Here is a 16,570-nt window from a genome sequence, read left to right as displayed (position 1 = left end):
GCAGTTTTAGTATAAAACTGAGAAGAAAATGGAGAGATTCCCCTTATACTTCCTCCCCCACACATGCAAGGAAGGCTGATTTTCAAGTCGAAATCAAGAGATTAAAGGTAGTGTGGTCTCTAGTTCACTGGTTCACAATACAGATGCTAGATGTTATCGCTAAGAAGTCATGCTGACTTAGGAGCCAGCTCCTGCTGCACTGCGCCCCGCCCCCAGTCCCCCTTACCTCTCCTCACTACACCCCCAACCTTTGCCTTTCAGTCCTGAATCCCTCCCCCTGGCCCCTCCAGCAGCCCTAGTCTGAGGCCTGAATCAGCCAATCCATGGGACTGACATCTGTGAGGCCTTAGCCTCACTCCCTTGCGCGGCATTCTGGAATATTCTGAGGACTCGCTGTCCCCAGCATCTCCCTGTGGGTTTTGAGCTAATGACCTCTGTGGAGGGGTTGCTGGACAGTACAGTCTGGCTGACCTCCTTCCTTCCCTCCTTGCCAGTCAGCTTTATTAGAGAACATGACTTAAAAATCATGTTCTTGTGAATACCAGTCCCAGGGTATATTTCTGGGCAGTGCAACTTAAAACATAGATTATTTATTTTTACTTTCGTTTTCTGTATTAAAAGTCATTTTATAGAAAACAAAAAAGATAAACTTTATAATAAAAAAGCAAAATATTTAATTTTCTACCATCTAAAGCTAGTTATTATTATTTCACCTATTTTTTTTTCCAACCTTTTTTTTAATAGTAGAAAAAATTAGAAACATCAATAAGGTATGTGTGGTGTGTGGTTTGTGTGTTGAACATGCATATGACATTTTTATAACTGGATATCTTTTTTTTTTTTTTTAACCAATCCAAGTTTGTTGAATATTTGGGTGGTTTTCTACATGTATTGGGCTCCCCTGGTGGGTCAGAGGTTAAAGCGTCTGCCTGCAATGTGGGAGACCTGGGTTCAATCCCTGGGTCGGGAAGATCCCCTGGAGAAGGAAATGGCAACCCACTCCAGTATTCTTGCCTGGAGAATCCGATGGATGGAGGAGCCTGGTGGGCTATACAGTCCACAGGGTCGCAGAGAGTCAGACACGACTGAGCTACTTCACTTGCACTTTCACTACATGTATTACATATATATAAAGGTGAAAAGAACATCTTTGAACAAATATCTTTGCATATTGTCACTTTTTAAAACATGGGATAGATTCCTAAAAATTGAGTTTCCAGGTCAAAATATACAGGCATTTGATGCCAACATTTTCAAGAAACATTATACTGTTTCGTTCAACCCAAAGTAGTGAAAATAAAATCCTAAATTTCCTAACAGCTAAATGAGTGCTTGGAAATTATCTTTCAAATTGTATGTATGCAAGAGGGCATAAAATTGTCATTGTTTTAATGTTTTATTGTAACATTGTTTTAGATGTTTTAATTTACTTTATTATAAATGAAATTGAATATCTTTCATAGACTTCTTAACCGATGCATCATTCCTTTTTATGATCACTTACCATTTTATGGATGCAGTTTTTTATCTTTTTTACATACACATTGATTTGTAAGATCCCATCATGTATTAACCTTGTAGGTCTTTTATGTACAGAATTGGTTGAGATCCCAGAAGACAAAACAAAAGACAAAGCTGTCATTCTAAGTGATTAATTGAAGAGTGCTGAGTGATGAAAAGACCCTGTGAAGACATGGGCCTGTGAGGTGATCAGAGCAGGAGGTGCCCTGGGCCGATAATGGTGGAAAACGGCACCCCAGGGGGTAGGGGAGTCAGGAGATGCTCTGGCAGCCCAGGGGAGCCCTGAGGGGGTCAGCAGATGCTCTGGCAGCCCAGGGGAGCCCTGAGGGGGTCAGCAGATGCTCTGGCAGCCCAGGGGAGTCCTGGGGCTGGTGGAAAGAGGGTCCTGGAGGAGCTCTGAGCTGCAGGGCAGAGTGGCCATCGCCCCCACAGAGGCCTGGCGGGAAGGAGTCCAGGCCATCCTGCCACCCTCCTGGACCTCTGCCCTCAGCAGCCGGCCTTGTCCTGTCCCAGCCTCTCCTGGGGGAACCGCCTGGAAACCCGGGGAGGCCGTGAGGGGGGAGAGGTGATGGTGGGGAGGAGGTGGGGACAGAGAAGCAGGTGGAGAAGGGAGGAGGGAGGATCTGGCAGAGGAAGGATCTCCAGCCCAAAGCCCTCCTAGGTTTCCTTATCTGAGCATCAGCTTCATCCTGGCACTGTGTTTACGGTATCTGAGATAGACCCTAGTTGTATATAATTTTAGGCAGCCCAAATGATTAATCCTTTTCCTCCCAGCTTCTAGTTTTGAAGTTTCACTAATGAGGTCTTTATCAGCAGGGTACTACATAAATATTAATGTATGTAAGTTTCTAGTACTTAAAAAATGGATTTTTTTTCTGGAAATCATTTTGATATATGCTATGATGGGTATATTTTTTTCTCCAAATATTTTTGCCTGGTTTTAGAATCATTTTTTTATTCAAAATCCATTTCCACACACATCCTCTGTTGTCCTTTTGAATCCCTCCACCCTGTACCCACCTCCCCGATGACACTGAATTATCTTTTAAAATACTAGCACCAAGCTGTTTTAAATTTTATAGTTTTTAATACAAGGTCTCTCTTTTCACACAAACTCTCTATTTAGCTTTACAAAAGTCCTTCTTTAAAACTTAGGGAAAAATTAGTTATTAAAAACATACTTTGAGATTTTGATGGGAATTAGTTTGAATTCATAGATTCATTTGGGAAAATTGTCATTTGGGAACACTGCATCATCATTTACTCAGACCTTTCATACACCCCTGTGTGATATTAAACATGTTTCAGATACGGCTTTCTTCAGATCAATAAGTAAAGGTCTTTGTAAGTTTTTCCCTTGATAAGTTATATTTTTTTGTTATATGAATGGGAATTTTTAATGATAATTCTTGATGTTTCTGAAAACTTTCTTTTATACATTTTTTTTTGTAACTCTCACACTTAAGGACATCTCTTCATAGTTAGTGATTTTCAAAGAAAGCAGTCCTGTTATCCAAAAATAACATTATCATGGTGTCTATAGGATTTTTTAAAAATAATTTTTTCAGTCTGTCTGTCTGTCTCAGTGCTTAGAATGGTACTTAATTTTTGCCTTTGAAGTGATGCTTTGGTTCCCACGTTCTAGACACCATTCAGTTCTGTAGATTCTGGCTTCATGGAAGTTGTACCCTTGGCTGCTTCATAGTCAAGTGCAGTGCGGTTATTTTAAGAAATAACTTTCAGACCACAACCACCACAGCAAATGACATTGATGTGAGGGGATGGGTGGCCCCACTAACCTTATGGTGGCGATAATCTCTCAACCTGTATGTGTATCAAATTGTTACCTTGCATACCTTAACCTTACACAGTGTCTTATTTCCATTATAACATTATCTCAATATAATGATCTCAAGAAAGTTGAAGAAGTCGTTTTAAACTAAGTTAAACCTGAACATGCCTAGTAAGGAAAGAATGGAACTTCTTCTCTCGCATCAAGTTCTGTCCTGATGGTGTGGATTTCAGCAGATCGCCTGTCCTGAGCCTCACGTGCCGCTGGCTTCACTCATTTCCTCCTCCCACCATGCTAGTGGCGCCCGCATTCCCCCAGGCCCAGCCTCACTCAGTGCCTGTGCCCCTGGACAGAGGGCTTTTCCTAACTAACTAATCTGAATCTGTTACTTCTCTCTTGAGAATTGCTGGCACCCGTGGCCCTTGGCTTACAGGATAAGATGCACAGTCCTTAGCGTCACATATTCCTCGTGTGGGTGGTGGGGGCTCTGTGGCCTGCCCCCACCAGCCACGCTCGCAGGCCTAACATTTCCACAGCCCTCCCGATGCCTTGGTCCCCCTGGCTTCCCCTGCCTCCAACCCAGTGTACTGTGTCCAAACGATATAAATGCACAGGACAAGCTGGAGAGGCGAGAGGACTTCATTCAGGAGGAGTGCAATAAGGGGGAGAGACTGGATCCTCTGCCCTGAAACAAAGGTCAGGAGGGCATCTAAGTGCAGACGGCAGCTGGTGGAAGACCTCCGGGGGACCGAGAGGGAGGTGGACCAGCACCTTGGCCCTTCCTGAGTCTGTGCAGTGATTAGACTTTCTGTGTTTGCTCATCGATGTGCATCAAAGTTGGGACTCCTCTCCCCTGGAGACTGGGAGACAGAGGAGCCCTCACCTCTGATGACTGCGTTTCAAAGGATCAGCTCCTGGGTCCTTGAGAAAGACCATCCTGGATTGTAAAACCAGCAAGAGTCTTTTTAGAAAGATTGACATACATCTCAAAGGGACAAGGGGAAAAAAACACAAATCTGCAGTGAGATTTAAGAGTAAAAGTTCTTTAAAACAGGAGGGGAGGAGTGGATAGAGGCTTAGAATCGGGAAGACATCGGTCTGAAGTTTAATGTCGTCCAGGGGATGGGTGAGGCCATTTCAACCACCTGTCTGACCTGCCCTCAGCTGAGTTATCTGCTGGCTCATCCCCAGGCTCCGCGAAAGTGAGGGTGTTGATCTCTACACACACTGAAACCTTGTATAAGACCTCCTTATAAAATAAGCAGGTCTTACTTTTTGGAGTCTCAATGGCTCTGGCGATTCTAATTTATATACCTGAAGTCTGGCCTTGGCTATGTATGTTTCCTTTAAGAAATATTGGAAAGATTTAAAGGAAATATCACAATGTCAATTCTGAGTGCCGTTGAAAGCCTTGCGTGTGTCCCCTAGTGGCAGTCCTGTCAGTGTACTTCAACAGGAGAGCAGCGTCTCAGGGTTCCATTTATAGCTCATCTGTGCTTAATTTGAGAAGCGCCTGGCTTGGTGCAGTATTCATCGTGATGCAAGAATTGTGCAGTGTGCACCTGCAGGCGTGAGAGGACCCAGGTAGGAGCGAAGCATTGGAGAACAGGCCAGGGCACCTCCTGCCTGGAATTGCTGCTCCCAGTTCAATACTGGTCATTAGTTTACCTTTGTATCATTCATTCGTGAAGTTCTTGTCAGGGAAGCAAAGTATATGGCAGCACTCTCATAAACAAAGAATTGAAATGTAGCTTAGAAAGCTGAGGCAGCAGGTGCCGGTCAGCCTGGAATGCCGTTGTGTGTGTGGGCTTGATTGTTGGTGTCAACAGGCAAAATGGAAAAGCCATTTGATTATGTGCAAATTGTATCTCCTATGACCACATGATATATTTTCACCAATGGAAAATAGATGTCTAAGTCAGGCCCTCACACAAAGAAATATGAATTTGCAGTTGTCAGCTGTGTGTATGTGCAAAGTCGCTCAGTCGTGTCTGACCTTTGCGACCCCCATGGACTGTATCCTGCCAGGCTCCTCTATCCGTGGGATTCTCCAGGCAAGAATATAGAGTGGGTTGCCATGCCCTCCTCCACGGGATCTTACCGACCCAGGACTCAAACTTGCATCTCTTACATCTTTTGCATTGGCAGGTGGGTTCTGTACCACTGTGCCAAGGCTATTATGTTGCATTTAATTGTTGGTGACTAGTCATAACTTGGTGCTCAAGGACTTAAAAGTTAATGAAGTTGGTGCTGTGAACATATTGTTTCTGATGTGCTGCTGCTGCTGCTAAGTCACTTCAGTTGTGTCTGACCCTGTGCGATCCCATAGATGGTAGCCCACCAGGCTCCCCTGTCCCTGGGATTCTCCAGGCAAGAACACTGGAGTGGGTTGCCATTTCCTTCTCCAATGCATGAAAGTGAAAGGTGAAAGTGAAGTCACTCAGTCGTGTCCAACTCTCAGCGACCCCATGGACTGCAGCCTACCAGGCTCCTCCGTCCACGGGATTCTCCAGGCAAGAGTACTGGAGTGGGGTGCCATTGCCTTCTCCAAATGATCAACATACATTTCTGTAAAAAAAATTACATCTGTTTTTAATCACATGGCATCCTATATGAACTTCAGTATGCTGACCAACGGCATAAAACTCCAGGGGACAGTAAAGGTTTTCTGGAGACTCCTATGAAAGTTTAGCCTGGGAAGTGTGTGGTTTCCTTCCATACTGTTGTTCTCCTGGGAGGCAAGGGGCCAAGAGACAGAATGTCGTGTACGAAACGGCATTTGTGTAATTGAGGAAGCTGCTTGGCAGCTCCTTCCAGAATTGATCCTTGTGGTTCTGCACCCTTTGGTTACAAATGGAGTCTTCCATGTGATTGCTAATGATTAGGGAGCAGTTCTGTGAAAAGAGTTGTAAGGACCTGTCCTCACCATTCTCTGCTTGGCAGGGCTGGTAGCTCTGAGTGCAGTGCCCTGCCTAAGTTGGGGTTTCAGCACCCACAGCAACAAGGAGTGGATAGAAAATCCCAAACTGCGAGTGACATTGAAGTGAAATACATTTTATGTCCCACCATGGAACTCGGTCTTGATGTGCAAAGACTACACATATCTAGAGGTAAACTTGATTGATAATTTTTTTTTTAAGCAAATTACTTGTTGAGAGTGGGCTAGCATTTTGGTGTAATTTTTGGAAGTTGAGGAGTCTTGGGGACCATGAGTTTTATTGGGTGAGGGAGGGAGCAGAGGGATGTTTCTGTGTTTCCTGCTGTGTTGATTTTTAGCATCATCATTTACACCTAGTTCCATGTCTGCCTAATGTGTTAGGTTCATAAATACATGAGAAAGAGAAATGGGAGGAAAAGGGAGTGGAGGAGAAAGAAAAGGGAGAGAAAGAAAGAAAAGGGAAGAAGACAGGGAGAGAGAGGAAAGGGAGGGAAGGGAGGAAGAGGAAAGCATTCAGTTAGGAAGTACAGAGGGAGAGACCTCCAGAAAGAAAGGCGAAATTAGCCCCAGAGCAATCAGTTTTGGCTGAGAATGTCACAGTTTCATGTGAGGTGGGGTTCATGAATCACCTTTGAGGTACCCAATATAAAGAATGCTTGTGGACTTCCCTGGCGCTCCAGTGGTTGGGACTTGGCTTTTCAATACAGGTGGTGCAGATCCTTGATCAGGGAGTTAAAATCAATAAAGTCTTTAAAAATGGTCCACATTAAAATAAAAGAAAAATCTTAAAGTGTAAACACACTTGTTTAAAGAACAAGAAAATGAGCAGAAAGGAACTAAGTTACCTGTGGTAAGTCCACTTGTGCAAAATGTATGCATAAAATTATGATAAATACAAAAAGATAGAAGGTGTATCCATTAGGGTTTTAAAGATCAACATGGGAGAAAATACCACCAAATTTGGATTAAAGTCAAAATAAATCCTTTAGCACAAGAAATCACTGAGGCCAGAGATGTGCGGCCTTCAGGCATCTTGGGCTTCTCCTCTTCCCCTTCCCACCTGACCTCTCCCATGCCGGTCCTCTGTGTGGACGAGTTCAGCCGTCATGTTGGTAATGGGTGTACAGGCCCAGTTCTAGATTCCCTCGGGTTAACTTCCGACAGAAAAGGGAGAACACATTTTTTTTTCCCCAGTGGTTCCCGCACAAGTTGAGGGGTTTGTTAGCTCTTCCTTGAACCCAGCACAATAGGGAGGAAATTTAGTGCCTTCTTTCCTTAGTTCAGATGACATGCTTCACTTTAGACAAGGGGTGGAGTCCCACCCCAAATACATGAACGTTGAGAGATGCTGCTGCCTGATTCCTACATAGAACATTGGAATACCTCCCCAGAATAAGGAAGAAGAAATGGCCAGGAGATGTCACAGCAGAGTCTACACCAGGAGGGGCCTCCTGAGGGTCTGTAACCAGAAACAGAGGGGCCAGGGTCATTAGGAATGTCGGCAGGGGCTCGCCACTCACCATCCTGTTCGTCTCTTCTCTTCTTCTTGTAGACCATCCTGTTCATCTCTTCTCTGTAGACCAAGTGGTCCTTCATCTCTACGGCGTATATGAGTTTTTTCTTTTCTCTCATATAGTCTCTCTCTCACGAGATATCTCTCCTGCTATCTCTCTTTCCCTCTCCTTCTCTGTGTATCTCCCAGCCTGTGAATCTACATCTCCTTATCTCCAAGTACATAAAAATATGTGAGCATAGACTTTCTTATGGCCAATTTCTGGTAAATTCACCCATTGGTGGTGAAGCATAATAAAAGCATTGCTCTAGAGAAGACACATCTGTCCTTTGGAAATATTTCTTCCTCAGAATATGATGGTGATGAGTTGTAGAGATGAACTTCAGTGTGTATGTGTGATAGGGGAGACCGGTCTCCTTTAGGAACTATGGAGGAGCGATTGCTCATCTCAGTTTGACCTGAACGACATGGTCAATATTTTCTACAACTGTCTGACTTGAATCCTTTGGCCCAAAGAGTTTGCTGATCTGTAACTAAATATGTTCCTGGGTTGCTTTAGGATGATTACTTCAGATTTTAAAGTTTTTTTTTTTTTTTTTAATTTGGCTAAAAGTACATTACCCCACCTTCCCAACTTGATCTTTCAAAGGTGATTGCACATCGCGGGCACAAAGCTGATGTATTTCTGTGCAGGATCTGTGTGTGAGGACAGTGTTCCGAGTGAAGACACAGCCCTGAACAGCTTCACTGGATCATTGCAATCGATGGAGCATGATTTTCTTCATATGAATTCTGCTTATGGGACCGAGGGCATGGGTGTGATCTAAGTTTTCCTTCCTGATACTTGAGATGCATGTGGCAATACATTTAAAATCCAGTTTAAATCTTACATCTCTATCTTTAGGTTCTGGGTGAATTTGGTGTCAGAACGTGACCTGAGACTCTCATTTGAAATGTAGCAGATCACAACATCTTATTGCTCTGCTTTCTGTCTCTTTCCTACCATTGATGTTCCAGGTAGAGTGAAAGAGAATGTCATCTGTCATAAGAACCTCCTCTCTTTTCCCCCAGTCTCCCTGAGTCCGTGCCTTCTGGACTCTCTCCGTGATCTGGTGTCACTGCTTGTGTTTAGGCGGTGGCTCCATGCTGAAGATGAGGGCCTTGGGTCTGTGGTTCAGGTGGAGCTTAGGTGCCTGCTGGTGGCCACGGCCCTCACTGTGATGGATATCATTAGGGAGAGCTTGCAGGGCAGCAATGCTACAGTCTTGCTCTGGATGGTCCTTGAGGTTAGATTTTACTTAATGCAATGGTACCCACATATATTTATTTATTGGGCATTACTCTTCTACATGGATTCTTTGTTATGCCCTGTATTTCAAGTTCAATAGGGCATCAAGTAAATTGAAAACTGTTGTTACAATTTGAGCTTTAAATTTTCCCAAGCTAGGGGATATTCTTATTAGGTTGAGCCATATGTATTTGCCATAATAATAGCTGGTCAAGCAGAGTCAAGTATTGGCTTTTTTATACAATGCAGCTTTATGTTTTCCCATGAAATTCCTGTGGCATTTTTGTTTCTAGAATTATCTTGAGACTCACCAATACTCATGGATTTGTCTTCCTCAGTATAACCTGACCTCTATCAAGTTGTACGCTGAGGGAAGGTTGACAGTGCTTTTAGGGTATATCTGAAGGGTATGTTTTTCTCTGGTAGAAGATTTGATAGCTACTGTTGCATTTTGTTACTTGGACAGAAATGAAAGATAAAGGAGTGCTGAAGACATTCCAAATTTTAGATTTAGATTTGTTTTCACAAATAAAATGGCAAGGACCCAAATGGTACCTCTTCCAAAGTACACTAGGATTTAAAGAGTGAGAATAATTACTTTTAAAAATAATGTGCTATTCTATACATCAGTGTCTCTTTTTCTGCTCTGATTGCTGTGGCCAAAACTTCCAAAACTATGTTGAATAGTAATGGTGAAAGTGGGCACCCTTGTCTTGTTCCTGACTTTAGAGGAAATGCTTTCAATTTTTCACCATTGAGGATAATGTTTGCTTTGGGTTTGTCATATATAGCTTTTATTATGTTGAGGTATGTTCCTTCTATTCCTGCTTTCTGGAGAGTTTTTATCATAAATGGATGTTGAATTTTGTCAAAGGCTTTCTCTGCATCTATTGAGATAATCATATGGTTTTTATTTTTCAATTTGTTAATGTGGTGTATTACATTGATTGATTTGCAGATATTGAAGAATCCTTGCATCCCTGGGATAAAGCCCACTTGATCATGGTGTATGATGTTTTTAATGTGTTGTTGGATTCTGATTGCTAGAATTTTGTTAAGGATTTTTGCATCTATGTTCATCAGTGATATTGGCCTGTAGTTTTCTTTTTTTGTGGGATCTTTGTCAGGTTTTGGTATTAGGGTGATGGTGGCCTCATAGAATGAGTTTGGAAGTTTACCTTCCTCAGCAATTTTCTGGAAGAGTTTGAGCAGGATAGGTGTTAGCTCTTCTCTAAATTTTTGGTAGAATTCAGCTGTGAAGCCGAGAGGGAGAGGGTGGGAAGATTTGGGAGAATGGCAATGAAACATGTAAAATATCATGTAGGAAACGAGTTGCCAGTCCAGGTTCGATGCACGATGCTGGATGCTTGGGGCTGGTGCACTGGGACGGCCCAGAGGGATGGTATGGGGAGGGAGGAGGGTTCGGGATGGGGAACACATGTATACCTGTGGCGGATTCATTTTGATATTTGGCAAAACTAATACAATTATGTAAAGTTTAAAAATAAAATAAAATTAGGAAAAAAAAAATTTACAAGAAAAAAAAAATAATGTGCTATATGCATAATGTTATTAGAATTACCAGGCAATCTTTATCTAAATAATACAAGCCCATGAGTAAATGAATTTTAGAATAGAGTCAATTCTGGAACACAGCTAGTACGCCAGGGTTCAACAGTGCAGCACAAACTAGCTCTCATTGCACTGAGGATATCAGTTGCTTCCAAACCCTGTCCTGCGGACGAAGCCCCTTGTGGTAGATTCTGGATAAATGGAAATCATCTGGGAGAGATGTGATCAGTGTTTGGTGAATGGAAACCATGCACTAGGAGTTTACTTGAGTCACTGTATAAACTCTGTTGTTGTTTAGTCGCTAAGTCATGTCAGACTCTTTGTGACTCCGTGGACTGTAGCCCGCCAGGCTCCTCTGTCCCAGGCAAGAATACTAGAGTGGGTAGCCATTTCTTTCTCCAGGGGATCTACCCGACCAGGGATAGAAGCTGTGTCTCCTGCACATGTCTCTTGCATTGCAGGCAGATTCTTTACTACTGAACCACCTAAGAGTATGGGTTTAAAGGATTCAAGGCAAGAAAACTACAAGAAATGAGCAAAGATTGACAATTTGTGGTCATGGATTTTGCTGGATATGATGAGTCTCATAAAGGCCTAAAACAAAACATTACCTTAAGTCATCTTTGTGTTCTCAGCTTATATCCATAAACCTTAACCAGCATCTGTTCTTGTTGGATTCTGCCAGTCCCCACGTTTGGGAACTCCAGGTTGGTGCCAGCCCTGAGGTCAGCAATTGGGTGGAGAGAACTTCATTGGTACAGTTTACACAATGTACAGACAGTTCGAACATAATTGTCATCTTCAGTTAGATATGGCATGTGTGTTCAGTCGCTTTGGTTGGGTCCAACTCTTCATGACCCCATGGACTCTAGCCTGCCAGCCTCCTCTGTCCATGGGATTTTCCAGCAAATATACTGGAGTTGCCATCCCCTCCTCCAGGGGATCTTCTCCAGGGATGGAACTCGAGTCTTTGCAGGCAGATTCTTTACCCACTGAGCCACCAAAGCAGTGCAAACATAGCATTTCCCCCCTTAATGTGGAGGAAGCTGAGTCCCGGCCTCACTCTGGCCTGCAGGAATTCCAAAGGTGAGACCCTGGCCCTCTTCCCTCCTATACATGATGACCACTTTAACAGGAGCTGGAATGGTCAAGTTCGGCTTATTTGGTTGTCTTATTTCCTGTCACATCAAAGTCTCATCAATACAAATACTGTACAGGTTTTATGAGTAGATTCAAAGACTGAATAAGACATAATGCTATTAATTCTGCTTGTTAAACCGCATCATTTAGTCATTGGTAATGTTTCATGGAATTCAACATTGTCATATTTTACATGTTAATAACATTAGGGAGATAAGTGGGGCATTACCATAGGCTAGTATGTGTCTTTGACAGTATACAAAAGATACCACCTTAAAAAATTCAGATACAAGCCTCTCTTAAATGGAGTACTCTCCAAGTTATTTTTTTTTTCCTGCTATCACCAACCATCTTATTTGCAGATTTACTATTTTCTCATCATTATCTCCTGTGATCTGAGTTATGTAGACTTCAGTTTTTCAGGATACATCCCAAATCAGCACATGCTTCCTGATTGGGAAAGATTGAGCACATTTAAAGGAAAAAAAAAAAAAAATGAAGCATGACATCCTATTTTTAAAATCTTCTCATGTTTTGAAGAACATCAGATAGAGCAGTGTTTTCTTAAAAGAACATATCCTAGATTGAATTCAGAGTCAGATCAGAGAGAGGCCCAAACATCATCGTAATAACATAGATGTTGCAACTGCTACACACTGCTGTCTTTTAAGTGGTCTCTAAATATAAGTGTCTTGTCTAAAGGCAGAAAAAAATTACCAACCACCAATTTCCATCTCATTGCCAAGAAAATAAAATGAGGCGACTGTGGTGTGAAGCAGAAAAGTAGTAGGGAGCCTCGTAGCTGCCTTGGACAGCACGTTAGCAGTGAACACATATTAATTAACAGATGCCTCTTTTGTACGCACCAACCTAGTCTAAAGTTTTGTTGCCAAATTCATGTATTTTTAAAATCAACAGAATCCTAGGAGTGTTTGCTTTCTATATAAAAGAAAGAAAAAAGTAAATCCCAATGGATATTTTTTTAACTCCAAGTGAATGGGTGGAATAAAACTCTTGCTTAAAAGCAAAGGCTTTTGGAAGGGTGAGTTGTCTGGACTTGTGAGCTGTGGTTAAAATCCATTTCCAGAAGCAAATGGACTGTTTATTTTTCCCCCGTCTCACTCTTTTCTCTACATAATGGCGATCTTGTTAATATTTATAAACTCTTTGGGTTTAAAAGTGCTGGCCATTCTTTCTCCTTCTCAGTGCCCCCCTCCCTCTGCTGGATCAGGCATATGAGCTTCCTCTGATGTGGCATTCCTTTCCAACACTTTAATTTAGGGAGTAGCTGAGAAAGTCTGACCTTGGGTGTTATCACTCTTGGAGTTTAAATCCTGGACTTGCTGGGTCAGGATCCCACCAGATAAGATTCCTGATCATGTTCAGGACTCATGCGTATAAAATCAGGGTTATAACTTCCATCTCGTAGAATTTCTGTGAGATTGAAAGGCTATAGTTGTTTACAGTGAACTGGTCCCAAGGGTAGGCTCAAAAAATGATGACGCTCCCTTCATGTTCCTTCTATTTGTTGGGTCGGTGTCTGCTTCCCACTGAAAGCCTAGTCTGGGGCTGGGGCTTCCCTCAGAACTGGTCATGGGGCATGAGCTGAGCCATGGCCAGGGCCCTGCAGAACTAGGTTTCCCAGAGGCACAGGGCTTGGGGGTGCAACACAGCTTTCTGGCGATATTTGGAGTAATCGACTCTCTCAATCTCTCCTGGTCTCTGGCTCCAAAGCTTACAGGAGTCCTTCAGGTCACTGTGATGCACCTGGCATAGTGTGGGGACCCCTGCTACCCAAGATTCCCTCCCTCAGACCTGCATCACTCCTTCATCTCTGGCTCCTTTTTCTCTCCAGGTAGGTCATGTAAGTTACCATGAGACTAAAAACATAGTTAAATCCATGCTCTGTTTTGCAGTAAGGGACCCAGTGTGTCCAGTTCGAGAAACTGACTGTCCCAGGGCTTAACTCCTGATGACACCTCACCAAGCACCTTGACGCAGTGTCACCATCACTGAGCAGCCTCAGGGGCCCACATTCAACATGGAACTTGCTACAGAGTCATGTTCTTCCCTTTTCCACCGGGCTTGAACATCTCCTGGAGGGAGATATAAAGTGCAGATGACCTCCTGAGATCCATCCTTGCCATGTGGTTATATAAATATCCACTCCTACTAATTCTGTGCCCAGAATTGATTTCAGAATTCCCAATATCAGCTAAAAACTTGAGGACTTCCATTTCTGTGTTGAATATTTTACCACTTGTGAGCCTAATTTAGTCATCTTTACAAACATAAATTTCCAGTGCTGTCAGCATGAAGTCCGAACAAGGGCTGGAGAAGGCCCTTAATAATTTTAGTTTCAATGGCAGTATATCTTTCTAGTCCCTCTCTCAAGGGAGCACACTCTCCCTAGATTTTTCTTTTCGTATTTCCAAAGAGAGCAGTATAGTTAAAAGCTCTTTTCAGGTAGGTCTTCATTTAAATCTAATATTAATATGAAAACCTATTGTCCATCATTCTGTTCTACTAGGCATTTCCAAGTATACAAAAATAATTGTCCCCTTTTATTATTTTTTCTTTTTCTTTTTAAAATTTATTTATTTTAATTGGAGGCTAATTACAATATTGTAGTGGTTTTATAATAGAGATATGATGGGCAGTGAAATCTACTGATGAAAAAAAGATAAAGGAAAATAAAATGCTTATGAAGGAAAAAAAGTTGTCTCCTAGAAAAGACAAAAGATTAAAAGGTCAAAAGGGGACAATCTGCTGTGATTAAGTAAAAATAGTTGGCCAAATCTATGACAATTGGAAAAGTTTCAGTGCAAATATTAGTTATGGGTAAAAAATAAAATAAAATCTCTGGTCATTTGAGTTCCTTTCTTTCCTTTGTAACTGTTTGTGCTGTTTTATAACATCATCCATGAAATGACCCACAGGGAGAACATTCCAGAACAAAATGCTGCCTGCGTTTATGTTTGAACTGGGACCTGAACATTTGGCCAGAGGAGAGGTACATGCTTGAGCTTGACTTTCCTAATGATAATTACAGACCACAGCAATCGAACAAGTCAAAAACAGCTTCCCTTTGCAAGAAGGCACGTGCCCTTGAGCGCAAAGATCTGACCTTGCCTCTGATTCAGCCCACGTGCCTGTGGCTACCTTCTAGCATGTGTCAAGATGCAGGAAACCTCAGCCCAGTCCTCGTATAGGTAGATTCTGATAAATATCCAGACTTACACTGTAGCTACACATGTCATATTGGAAACTAGACGATCATGGTTCTGGTGGTTGTAGACAGACTTTCGGTCTTTAGGTGTAATTTACCCAGAAGATTCTAAAACTGCAGAGAGAACAGTCTGGAGCCAGGTTTCTGAGTTGATAGAAAGGTTGAATAAAAACAGCTCTTGCCACTAGAAATGTAGAGGACCGATCCTAGAGCACACTGCCTCAGAACTCGTGGGAAAACTGACACAGTGCACACCTGCCTGTAACGTCATGTTCACGAACCACACTCGTTCAGCACTGGCCAGCCTCTTTCGACCTGTCAGAACTCTTAAGATTCTCTTTTACCATGTGTTGGGTACGTCTGATTTTCTGTCTAGTTCAGTGTAGGGAAATCTGTCAAAAAAGCAGACATGGAGGGTTGGCTCTGCAGGTGTGATTTCACTGATACAGGAACATCCTCCTGGGACTGGACGATCCATCCCCTGGGGCCCTTCCTCTGCATCTCCACATAAGGTACCTCCAGGCTGCACCCAGGGGAGGCTTGGCTTTTCTGCAGCCCCCACTAGTGTTTGGAGGCCTTGCATTTGACACTTTCATGAGTGTAGTCTCTGGATTGGTTTTTGTTGGGCATGACTAGTGCTTCTTGTTACAGGACCCAGTGAAGGGAGGTGAAAGAATGTGAAACTGCTAGCCCATGCAGTGATACAACCAGTAGCTGGGTCTACTTAGTGGGGCCAGGAAGAGCGGTGCAATTTGCCTAAAGTTTACTATCATTATTATTACATTATTATTGTCATTTAATGATCAGATAAATGTTTTAATACTCAAGTGCATTGTTCTGACAACAGGCAGGTTGCCAAAGCCTCCGCAAGTGAGATCTCAGCCCCTGAACGTGGTTCCAGCTCCAACAGCCCTGTCCAACCCCTCTCACCTCCCAGGCAAGGGGCCTCAGGGAGACAGTGCTGTCCAACCCCTCTCAGCCCCCAGGCCAGAGGGCCTCAGGGGGGCAGTCTGGATGGGTGGGAGGACACCCTTACCCTGTGTGACTCTGAGTGGATCTTGATTATCTCTGACATTCCTGGTAGGGAGATGAATTTGCTGATTACTAATGACATCTTACCTTTGTGAATCAGAAACTCTGCACTTTGTTGACCTAATGCACATTTCAGTACATTTTTAGAAGAGGTCCAGATTTATAATTGGAGTTAATACTTTGATTTCCAGACAGCAGCACTGCATGGACCTCAGTCTTGTGTCCATTCCTTCTAATCTGAAGTTGTCCTCAGCTAAGAGAAAAATAAAATATCTTACTTTTTTTTTTTTTTAAGAATTCTTTTGTTAGTAAGAATCCAAATAAGGCACTTTTTTTCTTCCTCCAAAATCAAAGCACACTTATAAAACTTTCTAAGAGGAACTAAAAAGCCTCTTGATGAAAGTGAATTAGGAGAGTGAAAAAGTTGGCTTAAAGCTCAACATTCAGAAAACTAAGATCATGGCACCTGGTCCCATCACTTCATGGGAAATAGATGGGGAAACAGTGGAAACAGTGTCAGACTTTATTTTTTTGGGCTCCAAAAT

This window comes from Bison bison, unplaced genomic scaffold (assembly GCF_000754665.1).
Source record: "Bison bison bison isolate TAMUID 2011002044 unplaced genomic scaffold, Bison_UMD1.0 scf7180017864494, whole genome shotgun sequence".
In the NCBI taxonomy this organism is placed as follows: domain Eukaryota; kingdom Metazoa; phylum Chordata; class Mammalia; order Artiodactyla; family Bovidae; genus Bison; species Bison bison.
This window is presented reverse-complemented; position numbering follows the sequence as displayed.